This window comes from Balaenoptera borealis (genome assembly GCF_965194805.1).
Source record: "Balaenoptera borealis genome assembly, chromosome: 11".
Lineage (NCBI taxonomy): Eukaryota > Metazoa > Chordata > Mammalia > Artiodactyla > Balaenopteridae > Balaenoptera > Balaenoptera borealis.
The window spans coordinates 4,188,876-4,214,645 of NC_138868.1; the positions used below are offsets into that span (position 1 = coordinate 4,188,876).

Here is a 25,770-nt window from a genome sequence, read left to right on the forward strand (position 1 = left end):
TACAGATCAAATTGGGAAGAACTGACATCTTGACAATATTGAGTCTTCCAATCCATGAACATGGAATACCTCTCCATCAACCCTCCACCCTGAGTTTCTGATTCAGTAATCAGGAGGGCCTGAGGCTTTGCATTTCTACCTCGTGGCCAGGTGACCCCACTTTGAGGACTACTGTCCTAGGCCCCCGAAGCCCTGCCTGGCTTGGGAGTTGGGGCCATTCTGAAGACTGGGAACCTTTTAGGCTGGGCCACAGAAGGAGCTTTGGTTCCCATGCAAATCATAGCAGGCCGGTTCTGCTGGGATTTGCATGCTAACAGCTGACTTTTTTAGATTTTTAATCTCCAGCAAATAAACAGTGAGTGCCAGGAATTCACAGGTGTGGAGGTTCAAGGAGACACAGCCACTTGTGGGAAAGGGTTTTTTCTCTAAGTATCCGATTCCTCAATTTCCTGGGTAAATTTCTTGCCTCTTGGGACTCTCCCTTCCCCCAATAAATACCTCCCAGGAAATCTCAGAAAATCAACCTCAGGTCTAAAACTAGCAGGGTGTGGGGGTGACCTCTGGCTGACCCTAAGGTGAGTCCAGCTGGGTGGCCCGAGGAAGGGACTGAGCAGTCAGAGGAATCCTTGGAGGACAGAACGTGAAGCTGTGAGCAGAGGGCTGGCACACAGGACACCCCACTTCCCTTCCCAGAGGAGATGAGGGCCAGCCCAGGAAGGGCCAGGCCTTCCAGGTGGAAGGAACAGCCTGGGCGAGACTCAGAGACCAACACCAGGCCTCCACTGGGTCACGCAGGTGGCTCTCTCAGTGGCCACATTCCTGCCTGCTGTGACTCTGATCCCAGGCACTCACTCAACCCACCGCCTTCCCTTCCTCCTGGACCAGCCCTCCTAGGCGCCCCCTCACTGATGCCGGCCATGCAGAGCCCCAGTCGGGGATGCTTAGCGACATGATTGCGTGTCCCATGGGGTGGTGGCTCTGGCTCTTCTCCCTGGCCGGCAGGGTTGGAAGGCTTGGAAGGGCGGCCTCAGTCTCCACTGGGGGTCCTGACAGCTCTGCCTGCTTCCCAGTGTCTGCAGGGGCTCAGAGTCCTCACGGGGCCAATCCAGAGCCTGCTCTGGAGAAGCAGGGACCCCAAGAGGGAGGGGCAGGTGGCCATGGCTCCAGAATGCAGGACAATTCACTGCCACTTATACTGCGATTGGGATTGGGGTGTCTGAACAGGGCACACAGAAGGCCAGAACTGTTTCCATGGACCCAGCCCTGTGGGCCCTCAGAGACCACAAGCTAGGCCTCACGGCCAGCAGAGGGGCCATCCTGGAGACCCCAGGCCCTGAAGCCCACACCTTCTCCCTGTGTCAGGGCCCTGGTGCCCCAAAGCCCAGGCCCCAATGCTGGGGGTAGAGGGGACCAGCTGAGATGTACGGGGCCCGGTCTGGAGCTGCCGAGGGTCCCATACCAGAACCCGCATGGAGTCTTTCAAAAGTGGCCAAGAACTGCCCTTTGCTAAATGTCCACACGCAGCCAGGAATTGAGTGGCCGGGGGCCTGGGCTTCAAGTGGATGTGGGTTCAAATCCCAGGCACACCACCCAACAGCTGTGTGGCCCTGGCTTCCCGGGACCTTCCCAGGCTCTGGATATCGGGGTGAGGACGTCTGTCCCAGGCTGCAGTGATGGTTACAGGTGATGCAGAAGCGCACACCTGCGTCGGGGCCAGGCCTGGAGCAAGTGAACCGGGGATGCGGTCCCTGCTATTTGTGTTCTGGGGTCCTGGGCACCCAAATGGGGAGCCTCACAGAGGGGGGCGCTTGGGAGGTACATGAGAGGCGTGGATCAGATTTCCTAAAGCCGTGCAAATCCATGGCCGCTGCTGGCCCTCAAAGCGGGAATCTCTGGAATCCTCAGTGTGGCTTTGACCTCTCTGTGATCTGGCCCAAGGCCAGGCGGGTCCATCACAGAGTCCCCAGCACACACGCTGTTCATCAGCGTCTGCAGGTAGTGGGCATTTGCCTCTGAGTGTCCTGCCTGCTTCGTCCCTGTGTCCCCAGCACTCGCTCTCTCCTGGCCTGAGCCTGGAGTCTCTCTGCAGACCCCCTACTTTGCAACCAGGAATCTGTATCGTCAGCTTGGGCTGCCTTTCAAAAGGTCCCATCGACCAGGCAGCTGAACAACAGAAACTTATTGTCTCCCAGTCCTGGAGACTGGAATCCGAGATCCAGGTGTGGGCAGGGCTGGTCCCTCCTGAGACCTCTCTCCTCGTAGTGATAGATGGCCCTCTTCTCCCTGTGTCCTCACAGGGTTGTCCCTCTGTGTGTGTCTGTGTCTTGATCTCCTCTTCTCATAAGGACACCAGTCCTATGGGATTAGGGCCCCACCCTAGTGACCTCATTTTACCTTAATTATGTCTTTAAAGGTCTTTTCTCCAAATACGGTCACATAGTGAAGTGCTGGGGGTTAGGACCTCAATATAGGAAATTGGGGGGATGCAACTTAGCCCATAACAGCATCTGTCTCCAGGAGCCTCTGTTAATGTGCACACGTGTACTGGAGTGGAGACCCAGCACCCCCTTGCCCTCGCTCACTTTAGATGGAAGTGGGAAGGGACCCAGGACCAGTAGGCTTTGCCCCTTCCCTTCCTTTTTTCTCCCGTAAGCAAAGCCTGGTGTTCCCAGGAGGCCTTGGGGTTGGATGTCCAGTTGCTGCTTATACAACAGTCCCCTGTGGGGTCTGGAGCCCAGCCCAGCCAGGCTTGCAGCCAGTGAGGCCAGGATCCCAGCAAAAGTGCACCCATGGGCGATGCTACCCATGCTTTCTGGGTAGGACCCCCCCACCCATCCCATGGAGTCTGTGGGTTCCTGTCTGGGCAGCCCACACATCAGGTTGGCAGGGTCTGGCATCCGTGGGCAGAGGGGAGCAGTGTGACGGTGCAGCTCTCAGGAATGCGGGGGTGTCCGCAGAGGATACCCAGACAGAAAGCCAGGTGCATCTCTCAAGTGGCCAAAGGCAGCAACTGCCAACACCTGCTAATGACAATTTCCCACCCTCGAATGGGATATGCTTCTTTAGGGTTTACTGATTTATGCAAAACTATTTGCCCTGCACCAAGTGGCCCCAGTGAGTTCATAGGGTTTCTTTATCTCATCTCAGCTGCTACCCTTCCTGCTCTTCTCCTACCAAATCTCGCTCTCTGTCTCTCTCTCTCTCTTTCACACACACACACACACACACACACACACACAGCCAATTTATAAGTCCCTAATTTACTATTGAGTAGAAACAGAAGTTTAAAAATCTGTTATCACTTTGTGTAAAGTAAGAGTCATCAGGCTATGACTGAGGGGCTGTGTATAGTGGATGGATCAATACAGAGCCTTTTGTGAAAAACTTGTGCTTTCTTTGCTTCCTTCCCACTTCTTGTCTGGGGTCGGAACAGCTGATATTCTCAAAGTTAGGGCTTGGTGATTCTCCGAACCCTCCCCCACTCCCTTTGTCTCCTGCTTGCCCCAGCTCCTAGCTAAGCTAAGCTCCACTCCTAGTTCTGAGCTTAACGTGTGCTTGATCAGCCCCAATTCAGGTATTAGGACAACCCCCTTACCTCTGGCCATCTTGCCTTGTCCAACCCATACTACACACCAGAGCAGCCGTCGAATTCTGTCCACAACAGAAATCAGAACAGACCCATGTGCTTGAAACCCTTCAGTGGGTCCTACTGCTTGAAGGATAAACTTCATCTCCCTAGGCTGACTCTCAAGGTTTTTCCTGGTATGATTCTGGTTCCAGCTAAGGTACTGACATCAATCCTAATGTGTGGGTCGTTCTCTCACACCAAGCAATTCTTAGACGCGAGCTGGGAGTCCTATAATTCAACTCAGTTCTGACACTACCGACCTGGAGATGATAGCACAGGCCCCACAGTTACGGGTTCTGTCCCACAAGAGCCCCTGACCCTGCTTCAGACGCCAATAGCAAATCCAGGTCATCACCTGTGCTTCTGACCGACTGACTATAGTTTGGAGGTTCCCACAACCCCCTCCTTGGGTCTGATTAATTTGTAGAGCAGCTCACAGAACTCAGGGAAACATGCTACTTACTAGATTACAGGTTTATTATTAAAAAGACATAACAGGAACAGCCAGATGGAAGAGATGCCCAGGGCGAGGTGTGGGGAAGGGCGTGGAGCTCCTCCACGTTTCTGAGCACCACTCTCCCCAAATCTGCACGTGTTCACCAACCCGGAAGCTCCTGGAACCCCGTCCTTTTGGGGTTCTCTGGAGGGTTCATTGCACAGGCATGACTGGTGAAATCATTAGCTATTGGTGATGGGTTCAACCTCCAGCCCCTTTCCCCTCCCTGGAGGGGGGACTGAAAGTTTTCACCTCTGTTCGTGTGGTTGGCTCCTCTGACAACCAGCCTCCATCCTTAGGTAATTTCCCAAAACCACCTTATTAACATAACAAAAGACACCTTTATGCTCTCTTCACAGGAAATTCCAAGGGCTTTAGGGGCTCTGTACCAGGAATGGGACAAAGGCCAAATATATATTTCTTATTAAAAATCACAATATCACACCTGGCCAGACCTCAGTTCTGCCTAACCAGCCTCTTTGGGCAACCATGCCCAACTCTGCCCTGGATGCAGAATGTTCTCCAACCTCTCCAGCGTGGAAGACCCTGGCACGTGTGCCCCTGCTAATAGACGAGGCATCACAGTGCACTGTTTCTTGTGCATTGGTGCCTCTCCCAGCGCAAGCCTGTCTCAGTCCATGAGGTTCAAGAGGTGCAAAGGATGTTCCCCAGACCCAGTGTTATCAATCAGTGTTTCTTATCCCCCTGGCTATCGTGGTTTATTTGGAAATGGGCATGTGACCCCAATCAAATCAATCAGAGCCCGCCCAGATATAAGAGCCTTCTCAGAGGAAGACAGAAATGAGAAATGAAGAAAGTGAGATTGAGTTCTGATGATATCATTTGAGCCTCTGGATTCAGCCATACCTGAAGCTGAAATCCCTGGGCTTCTCAACAAATGCATAAACCACTTACACTCAGAAAGTTTCTTCTGACTGGCTGGCTATAGTAATTGGCTATAGAATCTTTCTGAGTGTAAGCCATTAGACTCAGAAAGATTCCTGTCCAGTAACAGATACGAAATGTGAGTACGACTCCTGTGGTCTTTGGAGAACAAGGGAGGTCGCTTAGCCGAGGGGCAGGCCTCGTGCTTCCAGGAGCTTGGGCACCTATGGTTTGCCCTTCACCCAGTCATGCCGCACTGACTGGAGAGGACACAGTGCTTCTGGGGGAAGCACCCATCAGTAGTGAGCCAAGGCCCATGGTCCCTCCAATGGACTTCCCAGTAAGAGAAGGAAACTCTGGGTGACAGAATTCACAGAGTGACAGATGAGCAGTGCCTGGAAAGGGGGATCTAGACAGTGTGGCACTGTGATCCACCCAAAAAATGCCAGCACAGGAGTTAGACTGGTCCACACTGTGATCTCCGCCAGCTCCCTCCGTCAGTTCAAGTCACCTCCCTGCCCAGGTACCATTCCCCTCATCTCTAAAAGAAGATTGGATCTTACTATGTGTGGCAGGGACCACGTTCTACACCCGGCAGGATCCCATTCACACCCCACCCTCCCAGAGTCTCGCTGCACTTCCAGGGAGCAGGGAGGGCAGAGTACACAGGAGTAGCTCTGGATAATAAGTGAGTCGAAGTACCAAGTCACTTCCAGGCTGAGGCTGTGAAGAGCCCCGTGTGTCCATCCTCCGGCAGAACCCTGAGATGAAGTAACCTGGATACAGACTCACCACAGGGAGGACAGATGCCCTGAGAAGTTGCCCCCTTCCCTTTGGATTCTGTGTGGGAGAAAATCAAACCTTTGTGGCATGAAGCCTTTGAGATTTGGAGGCTTATTTGTTATTGCAACAAAACCTAGCTTCTCCTGACTAACACAGAAGAGATGGCAGATCCGGGGCACACACACCGTCACCAAGAGACTGGCTCCTGGACAGACATTACTAATCCATCAGGGCGCCCTTTCCTCCCCCAGCTCAGCACGTGCACAGGCAGCCCATACCAGTGGATCTACAGACCGTGAGATGTGACAAGATCCCTCGAGCTCATACATTGCCACTCGGGTGGTTGAATCATTTGATTGGCCCCCTCTTTGGACACAAATGGTGGGACTTGGGAGGATCTGACGCCTTCCTACCGGTCTGTGTTCCGTACTTGTGTTCCTTCCTCCTTGCCTGCTCTCCAAGGGGTGCTGAGCCGGGGCGGCCGCCCCCAGCCCCTTCCTGCTGCCATTCCCCCATCGCCAGCTCCAGGAGTGATTCCAGCATCGGTGACATTCTTCTCCCCCTCTGAGCTGCTACGTGTAGAGCCAAGTCGGAGCTTGTTGCTCTAAAGACACTGGGTGAGCTGGGCTGTCCCGAGTTCTCATTCTTCGTCAGGGTGTGCCTGGCCTCAGACTCAGGAAAGACAATTCACTTTCGGTGGGACCCCTTCCAGAAGGAGTGCTGGAGCTGGAACAGGAGCCGGGTCCTGGGGGTCAGCTCCCGCCCTGCGTCTGAGATGAGAGAAGGGCAGTCCCAGGACACGGGCTCCAAGCGGACGAACAGAGCGAACACAACTGTTGACAATGGGGCTTTGATCTGCCTCATGTCACAAGACAGCCGGGGACAAACGCCAGGCCCTGGGTGACTCCCGGTTCCCACAGGAGATGCCCTGTGCAGGTATTCACACGGGGAAATTCTTGGCAGGACCGGGCCCTGGGTCTGTGCCCATCACAGACACAGCGCGGCAATTAGGTTGTGGAAAATGGTGGGTGAGGCTTGTTTGGCCAAGGCTTCAGCCTCTGGCTTGAAGGTACCATCAGAGAGAGAGAAGGAGGGAGGGAGGGAGGGAGGCCAACCCCGGTGGCAGTGGGTGCCTGCCTGGTGTGAACGAGGGTGAGCTCGAGGAATTCCTGTGGTTGGGGCAGCCAGCCGGGCACAAAGGCTGGGCTGGCGCCCTTGACAATACGCGCTCTGTCCCCAGCTGATGGTGACCTTCGCCAAAGTGCTTGGTGAATGGGCCATGCCGCTCCCAGGTGTGTCCAGGCCGCCAGAGCTGGAAACACATGAAGAGGCCAGAGCATTCACAGGACGTGTTGTAACCGGGTGCCCACAAGGGCCGCCCTGGGGCTCGAGCCAGGCTGGCGGGGCTGCCAGGGGCCCATCCTCCGGGCTGTCAGGACGCATTATCCCCACCTGTGCTCCGGAACAATGCCCTCACCTGTACCTCGCTCTCATCCCAAGGTGCATGAAACGGCCCACGCCTCCTGCCAGCAGCTCTGGTTTCCCGGCCTGCTCCCCTGGGAAGGAAGTGGCAGGAAGTGCCCGGAGCCCAGAGAGATAGAGGCTGGAGGGACAAAACCTCCTGAGAGCTTCCTGCTCTGGCCTCTGGATCACTTACTTCCAAGAAGAATCCTGCGTGGATCACTGACCTCGGGCCCATGAGGGACAAACTCCCCATCAACTTCTGTGTCCTCTGTCTTGGCCTCTGGGCACCGTGATACCAGCCCCGCGATGGTGAAGACACAGTTATGTATTAATAAACACCAAGATGCATTTGCTGGATGCTATGTCTTGCGTCACACACACACTCATTCATTTAATCCACAGAACCACCCCACGAGCAGCTGCCACCAGCATCGCCTGCGTTTCACATTTGGGGAAACTGGGGCCTCAGCTGGTAACGGGCAGCCTTGGCTGTGGACCTGGGTACCTGGCGTCCGTGTCCGTGACTGTGGCCACCTCACTGCTCTGGTTGTCACCTCCAAACTCAGGGACCTTTGGTGACGCCTAGAAGGGATTCCCTGAACACACTTTTCCTGTTCACGACCTTCCCACCACCCTCCCCCCTGGGGCAGGGACCCCCACACCCAGGCCAGGTGATGGCTTCTTGAATCAGTAAGAAAAGCAACTGGATGAAACAGGCACAATTTCTTGAGCTCTTCCCCAGGCCGGGCATGTCCCAAACGCTTCCACGCACGCCCTCAGCTCCCGTTCCCAACATCCCAACATGGGGATGCATGATCACCAAGCCCATTTTACAGATAAGGAAACTGAGGGCCCTCGGTAGCTGGCCAAGGACCACCCAGCTCATCAGTGGGGTGATGGATTTCCGCCTCTAGCCTGGATGAAGGGGGGCGGGGGTAGGAAAGACGGGAGAAGGGATGCTGGCTCGCTCGCAGGCAAAGCCTCCAGCACGTGCTCCATCGCGGTAAAGATACATCCCGTCCCTGCCCGTGATGACCCACGGCAGCCATGCCCCCGGGACCCCCACTTCTGGGACATCAAGGTCTGCACTGCGCTCTTGATGCTTTGGGTCTGGCCAGTTTCGGGGTTTTGATGACCCCACTGGGAAATCTTAACAGCAGGTGGCATTTCCGGTCCCGGGGGAGTGTTCTCAGAGGTGCCGAGGGGTAAACAATGACCACGGAGGAGGAACCCCAGCCCTGCTCAAAGCTGTCGTGTGCAGACGGACATGACCCTACGTGTCCTTAGGAGTAAAATATTTAGATACTAGAGAGCCAGCTCGCATGTCAACAACAGCCCCTTTGTCCCAGGCGGAGGAGACAAGGGATGGATGGGAATTTGCATTTTTGAACGCATCCTCTGATTCTATGGATGGCCGAGACTACCTGGCACTTGGAGTCCCCCGCGTCTGGGCGACCCGGTGCAGGCGGGCGTCTGTGTGCCGGGCACTGAGCCAACGTGGGAGCCCCGGGAACAGAATAATGAAGAATTAATTTACCCAGCAGGGCCCTTTCAGTGTCTGGGAAGCTCTCGCACCTTCTCGGAGGGGGCAGACGTGTTTCCTTGGGAGGAATGCCGTTACACAATCGGTCTGTCAAGAGGCCGCATTAAGAATCCAGGCGAGGTTGCTTCAGCTGCGGCCGGTTCCTTTGATTCACACACTCCCCACGGGCAGACCCAGACCCCTGGTCCCCTGCTGTCCTGAGAAGGAACGAACCACCCGCAAGGGACCCCACACAGGAACCAGAGAAAACACGGTGGGAATGCACCACCTCCCGACGTGCAGAGAGCTTATAACCTGAGTCCCCTGGAGCCCACAGATACCTGCTCGGCAGATCTAACACCCATTGTGCAGATGGGCACGCTGAGGAGCACACAGCCCCTCGACCAGCAAGGAGCAGAGCAGAGCAGAGATGACCAAGCCCACAAGACACATGCAGTGTATCGCATAGTACAGGTGGGGGCATGGTCGGGGGCTGGAGGGGCAACTGATATGACAACACCGGAAAATAAGAAAATGAAAGATCAACGTAGAGAACAAACTTATGGTTACCAGGGGGGGAAGTGGGGGTGGGATGAACTGGGAGATTGGGACTGACATATATATACTACTATGTATAAAATAGATAACTAATGAGAACCTACTGTATAGCACAGGGAACTCTACTCAGTGCTCTGTGGTGACCTAAATGGGAAGGAAATCCAGAAAAGAGGGGATATATGTATATGTATAGCTGATTCACTTTGCTGTACAGCAGAAACTAACATAACATTGTAAATCAACTATACTACAATAAAAATCAATTTAAAAAAGGTCAACCAGCTACATCAAAATGGGAAGGAAAGGGAACCCAGTGGGCTGTTCGTAGGTTGAAGGACGGTATTCCAACCTCAACAGGCTGGGGACCCTTTAAAGAGCCCAAGGGCTCAATCCAGCTCCCCCATCAAATCACCGGAGGCTCTCTAAAAGGATTCCCATATTATTCGATGATAAAAAGAAATGATCCAGGTATTCAGAGTCATCAAAATCATGAAGACAGGAAGTAGAATGGTGGGTGCCTGGGGCTGGAGGAGGGGAGAATGGGGAGTTAATATTTCGTGGGGACAGTTTCCAATTCACAAGAAGGAAAGTGTTATGGGAATGGTTGGCAGTGATGGCTGCAGAAGGTATTTCATGAAACTAAGGCCACTGAACTGTATACTTAAAAAAGATAAGATGGTAAATTTTGTGTTATGTGTATTTTAACACAATGAAAAAAGGGGATGGAGAAAAATGCTTCTCTGTGTATAAAATAATCTTCAGAAGGATGTTCTTTCAAGAAAGTGTTAACATCGGTTGCCTCCAAGGAAGAGAAGCAGGTGCCTGGGGGATGGGATTAAGAGGGCGACTTTGGTACCTTTTGAATTTTGAACCACACGAGTGCATGGCAGTCACAAAACTATCATTCATTTTTTTAATTCTTTTTTTCCCACATCTTTATTGGAGTATAATTGCTTTACGATGTTATGTTCATTCATTTTTTAGAGAAAATAAAAAGAAATGAGCTAGCAAGCCACAAAAGACACAGAAGAACCAAAAATGCATATTGCTAAGTGAGAGAAGCCAGTCTGAAGGGCTGCAATACTGTATTTGGATTCCAACTACATGACATTCTAGAAAAGGCAAAATTATGGAGACAGTAAATAGATCAGGCGTTCAGTGGAGCACAGAGGATTTTTTTTTTCCCTTTGGAGTATAGTTGCTTTACAAGGTTGTGTTAGTTTCTACTGTACAGCAAAGTGAATCAGCTATACGTATACATATATTCCCTCTTTTCTGGATTTCCTTCCCATTTAGGTCACCACAGAGCATTGAGTGGTGCTCCCTGTGCTATATAGTAAGTTCTCATTAGTTATCTATTTTATTCATAGTATCAATAGTGTATATATGTCTTTTTCTTCCTTTCTTTTTTATTGGAGTAAAATTGCTTTACAATGCTGTGTTTGTTTCTGTTGTACAATGAAGTGAATCAGCTATATGTATACCTATATCCCCTCTCTCTTGGACCTCCCTCCCCCCATCCCCCATCCCACCCATCTAGGCCATCACAGAGCACCGAGCTGAGCTCCCTGCGCTATACAGCAGGTTCCCACTAACTATCTATTTTACATACGGTAGTGTATTTATGTCAAACCTAATCTGCCAATTCGTCCCACCCTTCTCTTCCCTCCCTGTGTCCGCATGTCCGTTCTCTACGTCTACGTCTCTATTCCTGCCCTACAAATAGGTTTATCTGTACGATCTTTCTAGAGTCCACATATATGCATTAATATACGATACTTGTTTTTCTCTTTCTGGCTTACTTCACTCTGTATTACATACCCTAGGTCCATCCACATCTCTACAAATGACCCAATTTCGTTCCTTTTTATGGCTGAGTAATATTCCATTGTATATATGTACCACATCTTCTTTATCCATTCATCTATCATTGGACATTTAGGTTGTTTCCATGTCCTGGCTATTGTAAATAGTGCTGCAATGAACATTGGTGTCAATCCCAATCTCCCAATTCATCCCACCACCCCCCTTTTCCCCCTTGGTATCCATACGTTTGTTCTCTACATCTGTGTCTCTATTTCTGCTTTGTAAATAAGATTGTCTATACCCGTTTTTACTGATTCCACATGTATACGTTAATATATGATATTTGTTTTTAGCAGCATTACTTACAATTGCCAAGACATGGAAGCAATCTAAATGTCCATAGACAGACAAATGGATAAAGAAGATGCGGCATATATATATATAATACTTGGGACTTCCCTGGTGACACAGTGGTTAATAATCCGCCTGCCAATGCAGGGGACACAGGTTTGTGCCCTGGTCTGGGAAGATCCTACATGCCACGGAGCAACTAAACCCGTGCACCACAACTACTGAGCCTGCACTCTACAGCCTGCGGGCCACAACTACTGAGCCCACGTGCCACAACTATTGAAGCCCATGCGCCTAGAGCCCTGCTCTGCAACAAGAGAAGTCACCGCAATGAGACATCCGCGCACCGCGATGAAGAGTAGCCCCCTCTCACCGCAGCTAGAGAAAAGCCCACGTGCAGCAACGAATACCCAACATGGCCCTAAATAAATAAATAAATAAATAAAAATAATGAAATACTACTCAGCCGTAAAAAACAATGACATAATGCCATTTGCAGCGACATGGATGAACCTAGAGATTATCATACTAAGTGAAGTAAGTCAGACAGAGAAAGACAAATATTATATGCTATAACATACATGGAATTTTAAAAAATGATACAAATGAACTTATTTACAAAGCAGAAATAGACTCACAGACATAGAAAACAAGCTTATGGTTACCAAAGGGGAAAGAGAGTGGGAGGGATAAATTAGGTGTTTGGGATTAACAGATTACACACTACTCTATATAGAATAGATAAACAACAAGGACCTACTGTATAGCACAGGGAACTATACTCAATATCTTATAATAACCTGTAATGGAAAAGAATCTGAAAAAGAATAGACATATATATATGAATAACTGAATCACTTTGCTGTATACCTGAAACTACAACATTGTAAATCAACTATACTTTAATAAAAAGTTGTTTGTTTTTGAAAAAACATATTTAAATTAAAAAAGAACGAAACTTCCCCAGGCCCACATCAGGGCTGAGCACCACTCAGGCAGGGCCCACCCTGGGCTGAGTATTGATACTCAAAGCTCTCTCCCTGGACCCTAGTGAAGAAGAGACATAACAGCAGGCCAGGGTCCCAGGCTGACACAATCACCGCTGTAGCCACAGCACCCAGCAAGAGCCTCGTATACAGTAGGTGCTCAATAAATATTTGTTAAATTAATGAATGTTTAGGGAATGAAAAATCCAGGTAAGGCTAGGATGGGGGAGCCAGGTGGCAGAAGACGGGAGGGAAGTGTGTGGGGACTTTGGTGACCTTGAGGGGAGCTGGCATTGCTGGTCCTTCCCACGGGAAGTTGTCCCTAAGGTCTGCCAGGCAGCTGGGCACACAGGGAGGTCATGTCTCTTCATCAGGGTTGAGAGATATGAGTGTTAAGGGTTTTAAAATCATGTATCTATTTGACAAGTTGGATTTCATATTTGTAAGCATAGAGCTGGAGCGTAGGAGGGGAGATCGGGTCTGAGCCTTGGGCCCAAGCCCATCACTTTCCAGCTCAGCCCTCGGTCTCCTTGTCAGGAAAGTGACTGGATCGGGGTCCTCAGTGTTCCCTCTGCCACCCAGGACTTGGGTGGAAAGGGGTTCTCTAACCAGGCTTCGTGATAATCTTTACTGCAACCTTGAGATTTGAGACTCTCCACTGTGTCTTGCTTAAAGTGGAAGTAAAAGCCATTTCCTTAGTTTTACGGGAGGGATTCTGATTCTTCCTTGAATCTTTTGTACATTGGGAGCCACTCCCTTCCCATCTCACCCAAAGATCTCACAAGCTTAAGAAAAAAAATCATTAGCAGCAATTGTGTTCCCTTTTAGAAGATCAATAAATAGAATTCAGTCAGTTATAAAGAACAAACACAGCTATGCGCCTGGCACCTCTGCCAGGGCTGGGGGAGATGCTGGTAACATCACACAGGACGTACTCGACCCCAGAGGAGGAGGAGGATTTCTCTCAGGCTGGACAGCCACACGGCGCAGAGGGGAGGGGAAGCTCAGGCAACAAGGTGGCCTCAGGCGGAACGGGAGGCCAGACACATGAGCTGGAAGCAAACTCAGAAGAGCGTCAAACTCCAGGCTGAGGGAGTTGAAGTTTATTCTGGAGGAAGTGAGATGCAGCAACATGACAGACAAGAGGCAGAAAAGGCACTTCCCCCTCCACACCCTGGAGCTAACGCCAAAGATGGCTGCAAGGCACATGGAGGGCTTCCTGCTGGCCGTAACCCAGCTGTGGGTCCTCAACATAGATCCCCAGCTGAAGGGTGTCCCAGAGCATTCATTTGTGGCTGCTGTCAGCCAGTGGCAAAGACTTGGGAGTGTGAGAACTGCTGGAATAAGCCCCCAGGCCTGGAACCAGCCCCTTACCTTCTCCAGACACATCACCGTGACCTGCCCCCACCGCCTGCCTTCATCACCTCCCACTCGGCCTCTCTCTCACTTTGCTCCAGCGTCACTGGCCCGTTGCTGTTCCTTTAACAGGCCAAGCAAGCTTCTGCCTCAGGGCCTTTGCACGTGCTATGGTTGCCTCCACCTGGAACACTATTTCCCAGATACGACAGGGCTCACTCTCAGACTTTTTTCAGGTCTCTGCTCAATGTCCCCTCATCAGTGCAGCCTGCCTTGACACCCCTTAACGAAAATAGCACCCACACCCATATCCAGGCACTCCCCATCCTCTCATCCTGCTTAATTTTCCTTCATAGCACTCACTTCTTCATTTATTTCTTCATCGTCTGTCTTCTTCCAGACAGAGGGCTCCAGGAGGGTGAGCCCTCAAAAAATATCCATTGAATGAATGAATGAGCAGGGGATGGCTTCTGGAAATTCCTTCTACCTGGCCCGTGGCCCTGGGGAGAACCATGCCTCGTAGCCAGATTCCTTGTCCAGGTGGCTGGCACAGGAAAGGAAGGGCCAGTGCTAGGGCTTAGCAGCTTTCTCTCCATGGCCTCGTGTTAGTTATCTACTGTGGCATAACAAATTACCCCAACCATGGCGGGTCAAAGCAGTCATAAGCATTTGTCATCCTCATGGTTTCTGTGGGTCAGGAATGCGGGAGGGGTGGGGTTGAGCAGTGCACTGTCTCCCAAGGCAGCAGGCAGATGTGGGCAAGCGGCGGTCCTCTGAAGGTTTGACCAGGGCTCGGGGATCTGCTTCCAAAGCTGGTAAGTTGGTGCTGCTGGTAGGAGGCCTCAGTTCCTTCCCACTGGACATCCTGAGTGTCCTCATGTCATGGCAGCTGGCTTGGATTCATGAGAGCAAAGTGGAACCTACGACGCCCTTTACAGCCTAACCACACACTGTCATCTTTCCTTCACTTTATCCATCACCCAGACAAACCTTGATTCAGTGTGGAGGACGCTACACAAGGGTGTGAAATCTGGGAGGTGAGGGACATGCACATCCACTTAGAGGCTGTCCCTTGAGGCTGAAGTAGAGGTTTGTCCCTTGGTCTGGAATGTCCTTCTCCATCTGCCTCCACCTGAACCCCTTGGGCTTCCTCAGGACCCAGAGTCAAGGTCTCCTCCCCTGGGAAGACTTTCTCGGTCTAACTCCAGCTGAGTTAAGGCTCCTTGGGTGCCCACTGCCCTGGCCTCAACCAGAGCATGGATCCTGTAGTGTTGCAATTGTTTCTTCCCTGAGCTTTCCTCAGAATAAAGCTGAGAACTCCTCAGGGCAAACACCATGTCTGATTCCCTTGTGTCCCCAGCACCCAGCAGCCAGAGCTGGTCTCAGCATTATGCGTGGTTCATTGAGCATTGATCAGATTGATGGATGGATGGATGGATGGATGGATGGATGGATGGATGGATGGATGGATGGATGGACGGATGGATGGATGGATGGATGGGTGGATGGATGGGTGTATGGATGGATGGATGGATGGATGGGTGGATGGATGGGAGAGGAGGATGGATGGATGGGTGGATGGCTGTGTGAGTGGATGGGTTGATATATGGATACCTGGATGGTACATGAATGTCTATATAGATGGATAAATGGCTGGCTTTTCTTATATTTCTTCTACAAAATAATTACTTGGGACTCTTTGAAATCCCAAGCAAAAAGGGACCTTAAAGTTTATCTATAGACATATCCCCAGAGTCAGCAAGGCCAAAGAGCCACGTTGAACAGGTCTGGATTCCAAGTGCTGGTGAGAAGAGTTCCTTACTCTTGGCATGATCTGCCTCCTGGCAGTGATGCTTTTCCCTCTCACGACGTGCGCATGGGGACCTACCCACAAAGGTGCACAGGCAAGCCCCAGATAGCAGGGCATCTGCCGTCATAAAGCAGCCTACACAACCTCATGCTCAGCGGGGGCTGGCCAGCTCTCACTGCGGGTAGCAACACCACACAAAGCGAGCTTCCTCTGGCATCTTGTCCTGGGCTGGGCAAGGGTGAGGCCTGGAGATCCAGGGGAAAGGGGCAGGGGAAGTGTATCCTGGAACCCTGCTCACATGCTCACCTGCTCCTGCCATCTGGTCTGATCTGGATCTCAGAGCCCTGCCCCCCACCCCTGTCTGCCTCCCTCACTTCCTCTTTCACCAGAGGCCTCCGTGGGGACCCAAGATGCCCACAAACTCTGGGATCGGGGAATTGAATACCTGCGACAGCTTTCGTTCCCTTCATGGGGATGGGACATACTCTTCTAAGTGGGTCTCCTTGTGGGAAGGGCAATAATACAAAACCTGGGCCTCCACCCGGAGCCCCAGCGAAAGGAAGAGTGAAGCTCGACTCTGAGCCAACGGCAAAACTGGGGCTGGGTGGATCCAGGCTTCCGGGGCCCGAAGCTTATGCAATCTGGAGGCCCATTTAAGAAAAAGCACACCACATTACAAATACAAATTAAGTCCCAAAATAGTCATTTCGAATGAGAAAGAAATCACAACAAATGACACATATTATAAACATCACCAAATGCAGAAAAATAGCATACGATGGTATGGTTAACTGACTGCCTGACCTTCCCCTATTACACTCGTTTTCCTATATGTTTTTAGGGCTGCATTCTTTTTGGTTGCCTCTTTGTGTGACAGTGATTTTGTAGTATGATTTTCTACTTCAAAAATGAAAGATCCATCCTCAGCACGTTTGACTGAGATTTGTTTATTATTAAGGCCAAATCAGAAATGTCCCCTGCAGTGTCCTGTGTATGTGCTGGTGGGGTATCTGCTGGGGGACTCTAGCCCTTTGGCATCACTCACGCCCCCAGTGACCACAGAGGAGCAGCCAGGCCAGCTCAGGAAGGTCCTTGCCATCTCTGCTCCCAGAAGGAACAGGTAGCCTTGAATCCTGGTCATTGTGGCCCCGAGCAGGAATCTCCATGAGGTCCACCTGGCGCAGGCTGTCCTGGGGGCCAGCCCCCAACCCAGAAACAAGACCTAGGGGCAGGGGTGGCTCGTAGGCTGGGGCAGAGAAGCCTGAGCCGAACCTTGGGCTGGACCCAGGTAAGTGAAGGGTCTGGTGCTTAAACTTCATTATCTTCACTGACCATGTGGTGGTGCCTCCTGCAAACACCCAGGGGCTTGGCTCCCAAAGGCACCTCCAGCCTCCCCCTGTAACCAGGCCCACAGGCCAGGCCGGGGAGTCAGACTGATGCCTCACACCAAGGAAGCAGCCTGCATGTTCTGTTGGAGGGAGGACAGAGAGGGCACAGACAAAAAGGCATCCAGAGGAGGTATGTGGCCATGCCCACAGGCACTGGGATTTAGAGAACTGTCGATCATTGCCCTAATGCAGACTTCTAAAACCTGCAATTCCAGACATCCCCACGTGGAGGCGCTCAGTCCCATGCGTGGAGGCGCTCAGTCCCATGCTTGGAGACACAGAGGCCTCACTGCATTGCAAGTGTCTCCCCTGGGTCTCTAAGGGCATCCAGGGTTGGGGGAAGGGGCAGCCTCCCACCCCAACAGCCTCTACTGGGCACAGAGGAGGGGGTTTTCACCAAGTGGGGGAACCTATAAAAGTCTCAGTTTCATGGGGGTGGGAGAAGCTGCCCAGCCTTAAACCCTCAACATCAACCCCCATCCCACCCGCGCCACACACACAGACCCCACAAACTCTACTGCCAAGGGGAGAAGCCAGACGCATGGGCCAGGCCCAGGTGCAGCCCTACCTTCTAGGAAAGGATGGTGCCCTTGGCAGTGTGAGAACCAGGACTGGAGAGCCTACCATGATGGGGAGCCTTGGCAATCTCATCTTTGCTTGGCCATTTACTCAGCTGGTGCTTCCAGAAAGTCCCCCACTCCCCCTGCACCTTGGTCTCTTCGTCTGTAAAATAAGACAACATCCCTGAGTCCCATCCAGCCCCACGGAGCTAGGACAGAGGTGATCTTAGTAGGAGGACAGCTATGAACCCACCACGCTGGACTCAGGCTGGACCTTGTCTGGGATTCCAAGCCCCCAGCACAGCGTCATCCTTATCCAGTAACTCGTCTGCCCAGACCCTGTGGTCTGTTTACATTGGGCCATTTGCTGGGTCCCAGACAGGTCTTGAGCTAGCCCGCTTCCAAAGCCAGCTTTCCTGTTTGCCGTGCAAGAGCAAAGCCCTCCAGCCTCTCCCCAGCCCTACCTGGCCTCAGAGACACAGGCCCCCTCCTCTGAGAGGCCCATCTTTGCAACTGTGCCTGAAGGGACCCCCAGCCTCAGCTTCCCCAATGAGATGTGGGGTAATAAGATCCTGATGGGGTGGCTCCAGACGAGCCAAAGAGACTGTGTGTGTGGAAAACCGGGCTCCCACAAGTCAGAGGGGCAAGATGCTTACAGGCTCTTTATCTCTTTTGAACAATAGATACAAGCGGTCACCTCGTCCTGGGGCAAACCTGCCTCCCATGGGGCACATCGGCAGTGTCCCGTCAGCGCTCCTCAGACCTGCCTCTGAATCCCTTCTCTGACCCCAGAGCCCCCGCTGTCCCCACTGTCACTTAACAGTTAGTGCTGCCCTGGAGTTCAGAGGACCTGTGTCTCGTGTCTGAGTCTCAGGAGTTCACCCTCATGTGTCTCCACCATTTACGAGCGGGTCACACAGGCTGAGCTTGAGTCTGGCTCCCACGGGGCCTCACAGGGATTCCCCACGCCAATCAGGAGGTACTTGCAGATTTAAATGCCCTTCGAGGTTTGGAAACACCCGCGGAGGCATCCATCCCCTCCTGATTTAGCTGGACAGATGACGTGTGTACCTGCAGACATGTGGAGGGTTTCCAGGGCTAACCTGAGCCAGCAAAGAGTGGGCGGGAGGGAGCAGATCGAGTGACCTGGGAGTGGAGACCTTCCCCATCCACCACCTCCCGACTGCGCAAGGGTCCAGATGGGGCTCAACGAACACCACACTCTCGGGAGGCACTGCCACCTTTGATATTCAATCCCCCTGCTCAGGCAAGCTCAGTTTCCCTTTTTGCCCCATCTCAGCCATATGCCAAGCAGAAGGCTGTGAGGTTTTCTTTTTAAAAATATTCCTAAATCTCTTTCAATTATATTCATTATCCCAGCATTGAAGATGTGGGCAGAGGTTTACAAGGACCTTTTTTTTTCTTTTTTAACAATAGGTACAAGCCGCCAATTAATTCTAGGGCAAACCTACGTCCTGTAGTTTCTGGAAAATTCACCTCAGTGTTAAGTGGGTTCCTGATCAATCCAATTTAAATGCAGAACAGCCTATATCGATCCATTTATTTGTGTAAAGAAGGAGGAGCTCCTCTTGGGAAGCTGGAGTCTCCTTCTCAGCCCACAGAGTCAGTTCAAGGTCGCCCTCCTGCCCCACAGCTGCAGCTGCCATGTGGACAGGAGAGCTGGAATGTCTGGTGGGAGGGGCTGGGGCACTTCACACCCGCTCTTGGAGTCTCCGCATCCTCATCTGGAAATGGAAGTCATTCTCCCTGCTGACCAGAGAGGACCAATTTAAGGCGAGGAATGAGAGGGAGACACACTCTGGGTCCCTGAAAAAATGAGACATGGGGCATGTGGTGGCAATTCTGAGTCAGAGGAAAGTATTTAATCACACTCAGAATTCTGCCTGGATACTGTCAGACTGGATAAAAGATCAAGCCCCAACTCCAGGCTATATACAAGAAACCCACGTTAGATATAAATACACAAATAGGTTTAGAGTAGAAAAACAGAAAAAAAGATATAAGGAGGGACATTTTATTTTACATTTGGTAGTATATATATGTCAATGCCACTCTCTCACTTCGTCCCAGCTTACCCTTCCCCTCCCCATGTCCTCAAGTCCATTCTCTATGTCTGCGTCTTTATTGCTGTCCTGTCCCCAAGGCTCTTCAGAACCATTTTTTTTTTAGATTCCATATATATGTGTTAGCATACGGTATTTGTTTTTCTCTTTCTGACTTACTTCACTCTGTATGACAGACTCTAGGCCCATCCACCTCACTACAAATAACTCAATTTTGTTTCTTTTTATGGCTGAGTAATATTCCATTGTATATATGTGCCACATCTTCTTTATCCATTCATCTGTCAATGGACACTTAGGTTGCTATAGCTAGTGGGAAGCAGCTGCATAGCACAGGGAGATCAGCTCGGTGCTTTGTGACCACCTAGAGGGGTGGGATAGGGAGGGTGGGAGGGAGACGCAAGAGGGAGGGGATATGGGGATATAGGTATACGTATAGCTGATTCACTTCGTTATACAGCAGAAACTAACACAACATTGTAAAGCAATTATACTCCAATAAAGATGTTAAAAATAAATAAATAAAACAAAAATTAAAAAAAAAAAAGAGGGACATTTTACAGTGCTAAAAGAGTCACTTAACCAAGATGTGGTCATCCTAAATGTGTGTGCTGAGTAATAGAGGATCAAAATACTCTAAGCACAAACTGACAGAACTGAAAACAGAAATGAGCATATTGACAATTATAGTTGAAGATTTCCTTATTAATGCTCCTTTACTATTTTCTAAATTTATTAAATATTGATATATTTATTTAGTATTATTATTACAAAACGTTCCTCTTTATCTCAGCATTACACTTTGTCTTGAAGCCTATTTTATTTCATTAATAAAACCACTTCAACTTTCTTATGCTTATCATTTGACTGGCTTAACATTTTTCCATCTATTTACTCTCAATCTATCTGTGTCTTTATATTAAAGTGTGCCTCTTGTCCAGAGCAGGTTGGATTTTGCTTCTTTTTTTAGAATGAAGTACTTAATTCATTAGCATATATACAATTTTTATGTAGTTGGATTTAGGTCTATTTGTCTTCTCTGTTTCCTTTTCTCCTGTGTTCCTCCTTTCCCGCCTGTTTTGTTTTGTTTTTAATTGAATATCTTCTGGAATTCTATTTATCTATCGATCTTTAACTATACCTATTTGCCCTTATTCACTGATAAATTGTTTTCTCCTAAGAAAATCAGAGCGATTCCATTACATTCCTAGTCACCAACAACAATCATAAAAAGTATCTTTAAAAAGGTAACATTTAAAATAGCATCAAATAATGAACATCACCTACAAACAAGTCTAACAAAAGACATGCAAGACTTATGTATGGGGAAAATTACAATTCTTCATTGAAAGACATAAACTAAGCTCTAAATAAATTACAAGGTGTGCCACGTTCAAGCAAACTCAACAGTGTAAAGATGACAATTCTACTCAAATCGATTATGAATTCAAGGCAAATCTAACCAAAATTCCTGTAGGCTATATCATGAAACTTTCCAAAGTGATCTGAAAGCTTATATGGAAGAGTAAGGTGCTAAAAACAGGAAGACAGTCTTGAAGGAAGACAGGAAGAGGAGGAGGAAGAGGTAAGGAAGGAAGGAGAGAGCAAGGAAGAGTTGTATCTGAGATGAGGATTCAAAGTAAAACTATTATCATTAAAACTATGTGGTATTGATGTGTGAATAAATAGACTGATGAGACAGAATAGAGACACAAACTTTATGGAAAGAATATATAAGAATAAATATTTCTAAAATAAAACAAAGAAAAATGATACAGATGGACTTCATATTTGCACAGCAGAAATAGAGACACAGACGTAGACAACAAAGGTATGGATACCAAGGGAGGAAGGGAGGGGTGGAATGAATTGGGAGATTGGGATTGACATATATACACTACTATGTATAAAATAGATAACTAATGAGAACCTACTGTATAGCACAGGGAACTCTACTCAGTGGTGACCTAAATGGGAAGGAAATCCAAAACAGAGGGGATATATGTATACATATAGCTGATTCACTTTGTTGTACAGCAGAAACTAACACAACATTGTAAAGCAACTATACTCCAATAAAAATTAATTAAAAAAAAAAGAAAACAAAGAAAAACCATTCAATATGTGAGTCTGGGACAACTGGCTTTAGAAAGGAAAGCAAGATAGAATTAGATCTTTTCCTCGTACCTACAAAAAGAAATAAATTTCAGTTACTAGGAGACCTAAATATACAAGGATAATCCATACAATTTTAAAACAAAACCTGGGAGAACATCCGTATGACCCTGAGATGCGATGTATTAAACCAACACAGAAAGCACAATTAAGACAAGATCAATTGATTTAACTAGGTCAGAAGTAAAAAAAACTTGAGTATGACAAAAGATACCACAGGAAAAACGAAAAGACGAGCCACGGATAGAGAGAAGGTGTATGCAGTGTTTACACTTGACAAAGGATGTGTATCCAGAATATGTAAAGAACTTCTACAAATCAAAAAGTGAAAAAAAAATGGGTAAAGGATACCCATTTAATACCGAGAAAGACTCAAAATACCGAGAAAGAATCTGAAATAGGCGTCACACCTCACTAGTAATTAAGGAGATGAAAATGAAAACAGTGATGGCACGTTTCATGCATCAGACTGGCAAAAAAAAAAAAAAGGATGTCTGACAGTGTCAAATATGGACAATGATGGGAGGATGGGATCCCACCACATCTGTGTTTGGGGCAGGGAGTACGGGGAAAGGGCAGAAGGGGCCGTTTAGCTGTTAAGGGATCTCCCCAGGAGCCCCTTCCAATAACCCCCATCACATGTCACTGGCCACTATCGTGTCATGTACTCAGCACATTGGTAAAGAAGGCTGGGTCAGTGTTTGCCCAAATCGTGGTTTTAACAGTAAGAAAGATGGGGGGATTGGTCTCTGCCACACTCCATGATGCTCTTTCTACTGGACTAGTCCATGGTCAGAGACCCGGGGTTCAAAAGCATCTGTTGAAACCACTGACCCTTTTGCCCGTGCTCCCCATCTTAGACAGGGCCACCATCCCCGGCACACGTGGCACTCAGATTTGTGGCGGTCTCCAGGCTAGTGAACTCCTGACTTGCAGAACACTAATCCACTTCCAGCTGAAAGTCTCCCCAAAGAGAAACGCCAGGGAGTCATCGGCAGCCCATCTGCGTTCGGTGAACAGGACGTAGCACGATGGCCACGGGGTGACAGAATCTCAGGCTGAAGCAGTGGCAGATATACAGGGGAAGTGCCTGGGTTCCCGCCTCTGAGCCACCAGCTGCCACCATGACTCGTAGGTCTGTGGGACAAGGGTGATGCCCTTGGTTAGAGACCATAGCCAGTGCCCATTGGTCTGGCTACCCAGCGTTCATCCCCCTCTCTTCTGGGAGCCAGACCCCCATTTCCCCCTGGGGAGCATTCCCCTACCCCACAGTCCCCCTTGGCTGTGACTTCACTGCCTTGACCAGAGTCAGGACACACAACCCAGGCCTGGGATTGGTCAGGGATGGTCACGTGGCCCAATCCCAGCCAATGAGGCTCTTTCTAGGGAATGCTGGGATTGATCAGGGATGGGCAGGTGGCCCAATCCCAGCCAATGAGGCTCTTTCTAGGGAATGCTGGGATTGGTCAGGGAAGGTCACGTGGCCCAGTCCGAGCCAATAAGGCTCTTGCTAGGGAATGCTGGGAAAGGACTCTTGCTCAGTCCTGCTAGACAGAAACCTGAGGGGCCTGAGCCTCCAGCTGCTGCGAACATCCTGTGACCACCAGGAGGGAGCCTGCGGATGGTGGCCCCCGAGGATGGGGAGAGAGTGCAGCGGAGTCCTGGGGCAGTGGAGCCCCGAGCAAGTCATTCCTCCGCCCCAGGGCTTCCTGTGCCTGCCATTGCATTTTGGCCACATCCACTTGGAGATGGGTTTTTGGCCTCTTGCAAACAAGACTCCTAAGTAGCTCGAGGCCAGAAGTCCAAGGGGATTGGTGGGCTGTGCAGGGAGGTTGGTGCCCATGCCTGGCGGCCTCCGTCCAGCCCGCTCGTCCCAGGCGAACGCGGACCCTCCGGACTGCAGCGCGGCCGGTCCCTCCCTCCACCACGACCGCGGTGTGATGGGTTTAATTTATTGTAGGAAACCCTTAAAGGCGCAGGAGCTTTGGAGAGCCTGTGACAATAGGCATAAAGCATGCATTTAACCCGTCTGAATGGAGGCTAGATTTACTGTCTGGGCCAGACTGGATTTTTATCCCCCAAGTCATCTCGGAGTACATTGGCCACTAAAGATCTCAACAGAAGACGAAGACGGAACAAAGGAAGTAAATTCTAAAAGGAACTTTGTCAAGGAGTTTTAGATGTTCACCAGATAGAAACCGCGGCTGCCCTCACCGAAATGACTGTTGGATTTGCCGAGCGGTTATGGATCAGAGGAAGATGCTAATGAAGGACTTTAAATGCACGTTTGATGGACCCTGGAGAATGGGGCCAATTTCATACAAGCCTGCAGCAAGGTTAAGGAATCAAAGAAGGTGGCTGTCAGATTTGCTGCCGGATACAAGGCTCCACTGTCTGGGCCCCCTTTCTCAGCCGGGAAGCGTGTTTTTAACTACAGTGTTTACCAACGTGTACATCCTAGCCTGGCTGACTGGGCCTGCAGAATTTATGACCAGGAACAAACCTCTTACAGGGGAAAAGAAAACAGCTCCTACCAGCTGGGGAAGGGCTGTTTATGAGGGCCCGCCGAGCTGCATTAAGCGCTCTGGGCTTTGCGGGGCTCCATGGGGGGGGGGGGTGGCATTTGCAAAGCCAGGGACCCAGCCTTGCAGATGGAAGGGGTCTTGTCTTTTGGGAACAATCACGGGAGGACAGAGGCTCCCTCTGAGGCCTCCTGACTGGTTTCAATATGACCTGTGTCAGTTTTGTCTCCTTAAGACAATCTGAAGCTGGGCCCCCTGCAGCTGAGCTCGCCTGCCAGCCCGAGTGCCGGCGTTCACAGGCTGGGGATCTTGAGAAACTTGCAGACACCCAGTTGGGTTGACGGAGATGCTGTTGGTGGGACTGACATTTATGAACTGGCCACCCCCCGCCTGAAGGTGGGGGGCCCTCTCTGAATGTCCATGGCAGCCACCAACCCCCATGCTCAAGAGCCTTGACCCAAGGCCCCAACTGACCCATTTGGCCCCCCAAGTCTCATGCTCTCCTGTGCATGCCTGGTCCACGCACGGCTCCCCTTTCCAGGAGCAGACCCCGGAGCTGGCATCCTGGCCTTAGACACGCCCCCGACCCTCGTGGACATGCGCCGTCCCACCTGCGTGCCATCATCAGGCGTTCCCAGGTGGGGCCTCTGTGCTCCACGCCTGCGGGGGTTTTCCTGCCCACCCATCTTGTTGCCTGACCTCTGTCCAAGCTGTTGCCTCTGCCTAGAACAGTGCTACTCAAAGTGTGGGCCCCAGACCAGCAGCATCAATGTCACTGGGAGCTTGTGAGACATGCACGTTCCCAGGCCCACCTCCCACCTACTGAATCAGAACCTCTTGGTGTCGGAGCGGGGGAGCAGAGGTGCCCAGGGATGTGTTTCAAGCTCTCCAGATGATTCTTATGAATACTGATGTCTCAGAGGCCCTTCCTGCTCCATCTGGGTTCATTCTCTTTCTCTCTCTCTCTCTCTCTCTCCCTCCCCCCACCTCCATCTTGGTTTGAAGCCATCTGTAGCTCAGGTCAGGCCCTGGAGGAGCAGGTGGCATCATGGAAGTTTCCTGGGGAAAACAGGCAGCAGGAGGAAGGGTCCCTTCACCCTCCCACTCAGGTCTGGGTGCTCAGGGTCTTCCCAGGCTTGGTGAGTATCTGGAAATATGGGGACATCTGGCTGTCCCTGGAAGGGGCTTCAGAGGCTGAATTAATGTCTTAGGGCTGCTGTAACAAATGACCATAAATGGGGTGACTTACTACAGCAGGAATTCATTCTCTCCCAGTTCCAGAAGCCAGAAGCCCTAAACCAAGGTGTCGGCAGGGCCTCGCTCCCTCTGGAGCCTGTTCATGCCTTTCTGCTTCTGGGGCTGCTGCTGGCAGTCGTGGGCATCCTTGGCTTGTAGA

General features: G+C 50.5%; 1 long non-coding RNA gene across 1 annotated transcript; it reads left to right on the top strand.

The window, feature by feature from the left end:
- Positions 1–1,152: 1,152 nt before the first annotated feature.
- On the top strand, positions 1,153–7,611 carry LOC309606660. The gene is made up of 2 exons (XR_014231992.1): positions 1,153–6,728; positions 7,293–7,611. It is a non-coding gene; the product is annotated as an uncharacterized lncRNA (long non-coding RNA).
- The last annotated feature ends 18,159 nt before the right edge of the window (positions 7,612–25,770 follow it).